Here is a 9,025-nt window from a genome sequence, read left to right as displayed (position 1 = left end):
AATTATGTAAAGCAAGAAATTAGGTTTGCGCCATAGATAAGTCAGTAACTTTTGGGACATCTGTAATTTCTTCTTCTAGTGTCTTATAGATGGTTATATGTTATCATTCCTTTTTGGTTCATTAAAAAAGAGTCGCATTTTGAATTATGTTTGCGCTTTCTTGATTGAGACAATATAAGTTTCTTTTGCTAATGTCAATAAGTTGTTGCTGTGTTGTAAGTTGTTGCTGTGTTATTCTTGTGAGGGAGAATTCCATTACTAGGCTTGTGTATGCACTTTCTTTGAGAATCTAAAACTTTAAGATATGACTACGAGTTCTGAATGACACCTTCAAAAGAGCTTGCTCGGTCTCTTGCCGCTCGGTTTGGGTCCTCGCTTTGTTTTTTCGTGCTCGATTTTTGGTAATCCTCCTTTGTAAGTATCAACGCTTATCTTGTTGTTTTGGTACTTTTAGAATCAAGTGGTTGGTTGGTCGCCGACAAAGGAGAAGAGGAGGACATTTCTTGCCGCCATAACATGTACTTTCTTTTGGAGAAGCTTGAGTGAGAAGGCGCCAACCTGAATTGGGGGCACATTGCAGATATGGTAAGTACGGGGGCGGCAAGCCTTTACCTTATGATTTGTATACTTGCTTTACCATGTCATGTTAGATCGTTGTTTTGTATACCAAAAAAAGCATCTTGTATGGTTTTCGCAGGACCAATGCGTGACCCTAAGTGAGGGCTCGGCATAGAGTGGCCTTGCCCATGTCTTTCCTCCTATACATACATATTTTGGTCAGCTCACATCTTTGTTTGAGCTTGTATAGCTTGTATGCAACTACTTTATGCAATTTTGATCATCTCGAGTATAGCTTGTATGTAATTTTATGCAACTACTTTATGTAATTTTGGTCATCTCGAGTATAGCTTGTATGTAATTTTATGCAATTTTGGCTTATCTGGTCAGAACTTGATATGTAAATTTCACATCTTGCAATATAGTTTGGCCATTGTTTGCACTTGTTTGAATTGTTTACGTACTTTATAATGTCGAAAACATTATGGTACTCTAATTTTTTCAACAAATTCGCTTCGTTCTTCACATTAGAGTACAGTTGCCTTTGGTACTCTTAGACTATAAGTTTTGCATAATGGTGCATCCAGCTTTAAGATTGCAGCTAGATGCACCATTATGCCAAAAAACATTTAATACCCGCATACGTCGAAATAACCGTTCAAAGTTTCCTGCATCCATCGAAATAGGAGTCAAAATGTTAGTCAAAATCGGTGTCAAAATGTCAGTGAAAAATCAGAGTTGAAATATTAGTCGAAATCAGAGTCAAAAAAAGTGTGGAAAACGTAATTATTTTGACTCTTATTGTGACGCAGATATCGGCGCTTATTTCAATGTTTCTATTTCAACGCTTTTTTCGACGCGTATTTCAACGTTTCGAGGATTTTAACCTTAGTTCTAAAGTGTCGAAAAAAGCGTGGATAATGGCCCCTCCTCTTGTAGATAGTGATGCTCCTTTGCAAGTGGTGGATGTTATCTTAGATATGCCGTGGAGACATGAGCATAATCCCTAGATTGACTACAAAACTCATACCATGTGGTTAATAAAAGATGACAAAGCAATTTGTCTCCAATGTTAGACAAGGGTGGCTTAGGTCCATTTTTGACTCATACCCAAGCAAAAAGAGCTGTACAGATTAAGGAGAAGACATTTTTAATTTTTGTCAACCAACTTACTGCTCAGAATTACTCCAAATCAAATGTGTCTCATGACCCTTTCATCTCTAAGTTCTCTAACTACTTCATGGATGACTTACCTCTTGGCTTACCCAAGCCTTATCTAGAAGACCATAGGATTGAAATAATTCCTGGTAGCTCACCGCCATGTAAAGCTCCTTTTATGAGTTAACATGCTTGAGAAAAAAGTTATCTAAAGGCAAGTTAAAGAACTATTGGAGAAACAATTGATTAGACCTAGTAGTTCTCCATTTGGTACTCCTCTTCTCATTAAAAAGAAGAATGAAACATATGGATTGTGTATCGATGCACTAAACAAGATTACTTTCAAGAATCGATATCCGATACCTTGAGTGGATGACTTGCTAGATAAGCTTAAGGGATCCCAAGTCTTTAGCAAGATTGAACTAAAGTCTAGTTATCATTAAATTTGAATGGACGAAGGGGATATCTTCAAGACTGTCTTTAGAACCCAAATTGGTCATTATTTTGAATTTTTAATTATGCCATTCCTTGTTTTGGCTAATGCTTTGGCTACTTTCAATAGTTGGAGATTATGTACTGTTGAGAATTGAAAAGCGTCGACTTAAGAGTGTTGAAAAATTTCAAGCTGTTAAGCTTGCCCCCCCAAGATCTGATGGACCTTTTAAGGTAATTCACAAAATTAATGATGTTACATATAAACATGAATTACCTCTCATTGGTAGATTCATAACTCATTTCATGCAGTTTATTTAAAACCTTTCAAGGGATCACTTCCCACTCATCTTGTGTATGAGGAACCACCTCTTATTGAGGGTGAGAAAGAAGTTTTGCTTCCAGATGCTATCATTGATCATAAGATTACATCAACTTGTACTGGAAATTAATATATCAAATATTTAGTGTCTTTCCAAAATCATCCTCTCTCGTGAAGATGCAAGATGGGTGCCTAAGAAATATTTTTATGCTTTCCCTGAGATCCTTCGTTCTTTTCAAGAAACCCGCAAATTGAGGGCAATTGCAAACTCAAGCAAGAGGGAATGATACGGAAATATATTTTAAGACCTCTTTAAAATACTATTCTACCCTCTTAGATAATTCTGGGATGCTTGGATTATCTTTACGTCAAGCTAAATCATGTTAATATCATGGGTGATGCTATTATAAATATTAATACGTTTGGTGGATATTGACGTATGTTTGGGGCCTCCAATGTTTGTTTCAGTTGGTTTGTATGGAAGGGTGTTTCAGTTGGTTTCAGTTGGTTTGTATGGAAGGGTGATTCCTGGATTACTTATGCCTAGCAAACATGTGTGTGGTTATGGTTTATATACTTATGAAATATTTGTTTACCAATTTATTATTGGTTATTTTACAAGTGAAGAGGATTCCAAAGATTGAGGAGAATTCGCACATATTTATTACTTCGCACACTATTTTTGTAAACAAGCTTTGTATATACATATGCTAGCTTGTGCACATTTTGATTTATTTGGAAAGCCTTAGTTTATCAAGCATAGACTTGAACTTTAATATTTTGTAATGCGTGATATGCTTTAAACCCTAGCCTCAATTTATGGGCACTCTATTTTGAGCATAAGAGAGTGTCGTGAAAGAAAAGCACCTTTTTGTATTTTTGGAGGCTATGGCCTAATTTGGAATAAAGTAATTCGTAAATACTCATGTGTGGGGAGAGGCCACACACATGAGGGGGGATGATTGCACCCAATCTTGAAGTCATGCTTTGTGAGCTAAGTATTATTTGTTTTTCACTCAAATATTGAATATGTTGAACATGTGGTATTTGATTAGTTATTTGATTTGATTTAATCAAATTCTTGCAAGTTTCTTTTAACTCTATTTTCCTAGAAATTAGATCCGTTCAGGAGAGGTAGAGGGTCATTGACAGAGGGCCATGTGATAGGCATGATTGAGGAGGAGGAACTATTTGACCCGTGACCACAGTTTTGACCCATGACCAAATTTTTACATTATAGGCTACTACCATCAAGGAGGCAAAAGCACAAAATTACATGCCTTTTGTTTATTTGTGGATTTCAAAAAGGCCTTTAATATAGTGCCAAGATCTCGACTCTTTGCTCCACTTTTCACTGAACATGAGGATATTAGCACTGTATGAGTCAATGACAAGTACGTGGGTTCCATCATATCAGATGAGATTCATAGAACTATTTGTGGGACTAAACATGGCTACCCACTTTCCCCCACACTATCTGGGTGAAACATTGATGCGATTTTAGAGTTTATTGATAGATTAGTGGGTAACAGATCATAAATAGACCACATACTAGTCCTTACTCTCTTGTATGTGGATAGTATAGTCCTTATTTTTAAGAGTTACATAATGGTGCACTTAGTGAGGTCCACAAATACGTGCTAGCCCATTCTCCGAGCAACCTTCTTCGAGCGAGGTGAGAATTGGAGCTAAACTTGACAAACCCGAAAAAATTAGCATTATTTAGAGTAAATTATACAACACAAATGTAATTAGAAATCAGTGCATCACTTTGTGCCAATCCAACAAGCATAAGGCATACGCACTTACATAATTTTCCATTCTCACCTCACCATTAACATGTCAAAAGACACCAAAATTGCGTGAACCACCAATACACAAAAACGGTCTATACTAGAGTACATATATAAGTGATCTTTCTTACACAACCAGAAATCTGTTGGAAGATCCCAAAATTGCCTAAACCACCAACACACAAAACCAGTCCAAAATAAAGGTAGAGAAAACATTGTAACCACCCAAAACTGAACCACACAAAACATTCTAACAATCCCATGTCTTGCAAACCCCAAAAAGGCATAAACTGTTGAAATATACAAGTGAATAGGGTGTGTGTAGGAAGAAGCCCTTAGCAAGAGGCTATAAAAGAGAATCTGTAAATGAGTGAGAAGCTGTGAAAAGGTGAGAGGTATCTACTGGGAGAGAATAAAGGGTAGCATGAGAAGATTTAGGATGTGTGGAGATATTCTGGGAAGAGGTGGAGAGAATCAAGCAAAAGAGGTGGAGTGAATAATCAAGGAGAGATCAGTGGGATTAGATGCTTGGATGTAAACTCTATAAATTGAGGCATTGGCCTAATGAGAATTTGCTGATTTTTGATTATCCATGCCTACATTAAGCTATCAGTTAATTACTCACTAATTACATCTTAATCATCATCTAATCTCTTTGTTAATGATATTAATTCTTGCATTTGATCCACCATAGCTCATCACATTGTTACAAATTTAACATGGTATCAGAGCCTAGCTTAGAATCCATCAAATTTATGAGCCCATTATCTTGCTAATCACCTAGTTCATTAAGATTAGCAGATAATCAATTTTTTAAGTCATTTTTCAACAAGCCTCTTGTACCCACAGTTGGTGGAGGGGCTTGATCTCCCTCCAGGCTCAACATTAAGCAATAACCTCTTAGCCACACATAGCTACACTTCCTATGCTTCAGCCCATCAAGATGAATTGTGAACCGCCAAGAGAAGCTGCAGATTTTCACGTTTTTTCAAGCGCCATTTTTCTGAAGCAAAATCCCCTCTCCACCAAAAGCAATTGGTCTAATTCCTCTTGGCCCTGGGGGTTTTCAAGGGTGCTCTACATGCTGGTGATGTTAGATTTGTAAAAATCCTCAAGGAGAAGTGGAATCAAGCTCTACATCAAATCTACAGGTGACTTTCGTAAAACAGAGATTAAGCATTCAATGTTTGGTCAAATCTTGTGTTTCTTGGCGTAATCCTTTACTAGACTAACTGCTATTGATGGCTTTGAAAGGAGTTGAGTTCATTTGAACTCTAAGGCCCCAGATCTGGCCTCCCTGTATACTCTGTTTTCTGTATGCAAAACAGAGGATTATTTTGCTAATCAATGAATCAGCACAAATCACTGTAATTTGGTGCAATTGAGGGTTAAAATAACCATTGGGTATATGATATACAGATCCCTATAACTTCAGATTGCAATTTGGAGACGGTTTGATACTCCAACCATTCAGATTTGTTACCCTTTGCTTTATGTAATTTTTGGTGAATTTATGCTAATAAATCTGTTGTAATCATCACCTAAACACCAGATTGAGTTGTAAAAGGGTAGACACTGCCCTTGAATCTTGAAATTAAATCAAGAGGTAAGACCCCCTTCACATCATCATGAGCACAGTATAAGAGAGCCAAATTTAATGGGGAGCAGTTTTATACATGGCAAAACAAAAACCATGTATTTGCTCATAAGGAAAAATTTGTGGGGGCTAGTTGAGGGAAGAGATGAATGCCCAGAGGTGAGTAGAAAAAATGAGTGGAAGAGCAGGAATGAGAAAGCATTAGGACTCATCGCACTCAGTTTAAATGATGAAATCATTCATCACATCACAGGGATACAATGGGCAAAAGATGCATGGGATGAAAATAAATTATTTGGCACTCAAGCAAAAAATTAAAAGATAAATCTGTTAATGCAATTCTACAAACTGGATATGAAGGAAAGTGAACCTTTAATCACACACTTGAACAAATACAAAAACATTAAGCAACAACTGGGAGCCACCATTGGAGAAGGTAGAAGATGATGAGGCACTAGCAGTGCTTCTGAAGAGTGTGAAAAAAGGTGAATATGAAAACATTGTAGCAACCTTAAAAAATGTACCTGAATTGAAGTTGCATGAGATAGAAGGAGCTCTACTAGAGCAAGAGACCAAGGTCAAAGAGAAGAAATGGCTGGACTCAATAGCTGGAGAGGAAAAAGTATTCTTCACCCGAGGAGGATTCTCATGATGAGGACGAGGACGAGGAAGAGGAAGAGGAAGAGGCAGAGTAGGAGGAAGGACCTTCACTTGCCATAATTGTGGGAAGCCAAGACACATGGCAAGAGACTGTTACAACAAACCTAGTGGAGAAGGAACGACATCGGCAAACTTCATGGAGGCTCCTATTAAGGAAGTGAAGTCAGATCATCTTTTCTGAGAGAGAGAGAGAGAGAGAAACCCCACAACCCAATGTAACCTGCCCCAACAGACTAAAACCACCTCTGAGCCACCGATGATGTAGGCCATGTGGTAGATGTATGTGTGAGCACTTTAGTGAAGGTCATGGGCACTTGTAGTAGCCTTGGACACATAGAGAGAGAGAGTGTCAAGGACTATGAGTTTAGGGACTTGAGGCACTGGTCGCGGACTACCAAGTAAGAGGGACACTTGGTATAGGATCCAGGTGTGCTAGGATTATTCACTTGATGGGAGGTGTTGAAATATACAAGTGAATAGGGTGTGTGCGAGAACAAGCCCTTAGTAAGAGGCTATAAAATAGAATCTGTAATTGAGTGAGAAGCTATGAAAAGGTGAGAGGTATCTACTGGGAGAGAATAAAGGGTAGCATGAGAAGATTTAGGATGTGTGGAGATATTCTGGGAAGAGGTGGAGAGAATCAAGCAAAAGAGGTGGAGTGAATCAAGCAAAAGAGGTGGAGTGAATCAGGGAGAGATTAGTGGGATTAGATGCTTGGATGTAAACTCTATAAATTGAGGCATTAGCCTAATGAGAATTTGCTGGTTTTTTATTATCCATACCTACATTAAGCTATCAATTAATTGCTCACTAATTACGTCTTAATTATCTTCTAATCTCTTTGTTAATGATGTTGATTCTTGCATTTGATCCACCATAGCTCATCACATTGCTGCAAATTTAACATAAAAATCTAATGAAACATAACCACATTTAGCCATGCTCTTTCAAGGTGCGACATTTGATCGTCTCCTCCAAGTGCTTGAAACAACTCAATTTTTGTTAGAGTTGCTTGGTGAATAAACTCATGAATAGTCCCATCCAAACCAAGGACCTGCAAGTAAACAAAGTACACGTGCTTCCATGGAATGTATGTAGAGAGCTTACTCTCTCTTTTCTGAAAATCTTCACATGTGCATCTTGGAAAGTTGTTGATCATAACGGAGTAGTTCATTCCCAATGCTCTAGATCCATCAGTGCTTACGTAGAAGATATGAGACACATTGCATACAACAATGGCCTCACGGACTACCTGTCCATCCAAGTTCCAACCCTTATCAACGTTCTCATTAAATTATTTTGTTAACCTTGCCCTCCATCTCACAATTTTCCTGTACACATGAAACCATGGACAAAAAGCACTAGACACCACACCATATTTTGTTAACCTTGCCCTCCATCTCACAATTTTCCTGTACACATGAAACCATGGACAAAAAGCACTAGACACCACACCATTTGCAACCGTTTCATTCCATGTGCTTTGCGGAATAGCAATCCTTTTTTGCAAAACGAATCCATTTCATTCAAGCATTTTCACCTCATGACAATCTAAATTGGTACCTCCTTCCATAGGCCAAACCCCAGGCACCAAGCCTGGCGCGCATATCACATGGTCCTCATCAATATCCCAAGAGTGTGTCGGAGACGAATTGCAGAACCACACAACTCCATCGGGATACTTTTTGCGACCCCAAAAACATGGAGCCGAAACTCCACTATTTTTGTCCAACCCCACATCTATAATTTGAGAGCCACATCTGCCATTTTGTCTTGGAAATCGCCCAAAACATGTTACTTTGCTCTACCAGGGGTAGTTTTGTGAATTGACTACATTATTTTGGGCATTTTAGTCTCCACACATGCACTTGTCTCCACACTCTTTGCATTCCGCATGCTACCCTAGGGATGGTCTATTGTGATAGTCACATACTCTAGCCGCCGTGACTGTCTTCATTCAAGATCTTGCTTGGATCCACACACAGTGGATGATTTTGGTGCACACTTTGCTGACCTCTCTTTCCACACTACATCTTAGGAGAGTCAATACCCATCTCCTGCATAGTTGTGTTAGCCAAACCAACAAGTCTTTTGCCAGAAGATGTTTTTTCTCTCGTAGTCATAAATCTGTTAGCCGTCCTACAGTTTTGGGCATGTTCTAGAGTGCACACCTTTCAAGTAAGCATTATACTTAACACTTTGCAAAACAGCGAATGCCATGTTTGTACTTGTGGCCTCAAACAAGCTAATCTGATTTTTATAACCTACAGATGCTCTCATACTTGCATACTTAGCCCCCCAGAAAGGTTTTTCCTTGGAACAAAAACTTCGGAGTCCTCCTAAGTAACAAACCAAGATCCCCAGTGAAAAGCCCTAATATTCCACCAAGCTAGCCATGTCTCCAATGTAGGAATCTCTCCTTGCACAGTATGGCCAGAAAACCAAAACTTTAGAATCTCATTTTTTACAAGCCTTTGCGGCTGTCTCTGAAGGAGCATTTCTCCA

The sequence above is a fragment of the Cibotium barometz genome, chromosome 47, assembly GCF_041138505.1.
Source record: "Cibotium barometz isolate CiBa-2024 chromosome 47, ASM4113850v1, whole genome shotgun sequence".
Taxonomy (NCBI): Eukaryota; Viridiplantae; Streptophyta; class Polypodiopsida; order Cyatheales; family Cibotiaceae; genus Cibotium; species Cibotium barometz.
The sequence above is the reverse complement of the archived record's forward strand: the minus strand, read 5'-3'. Positions refer to the sequence as shown.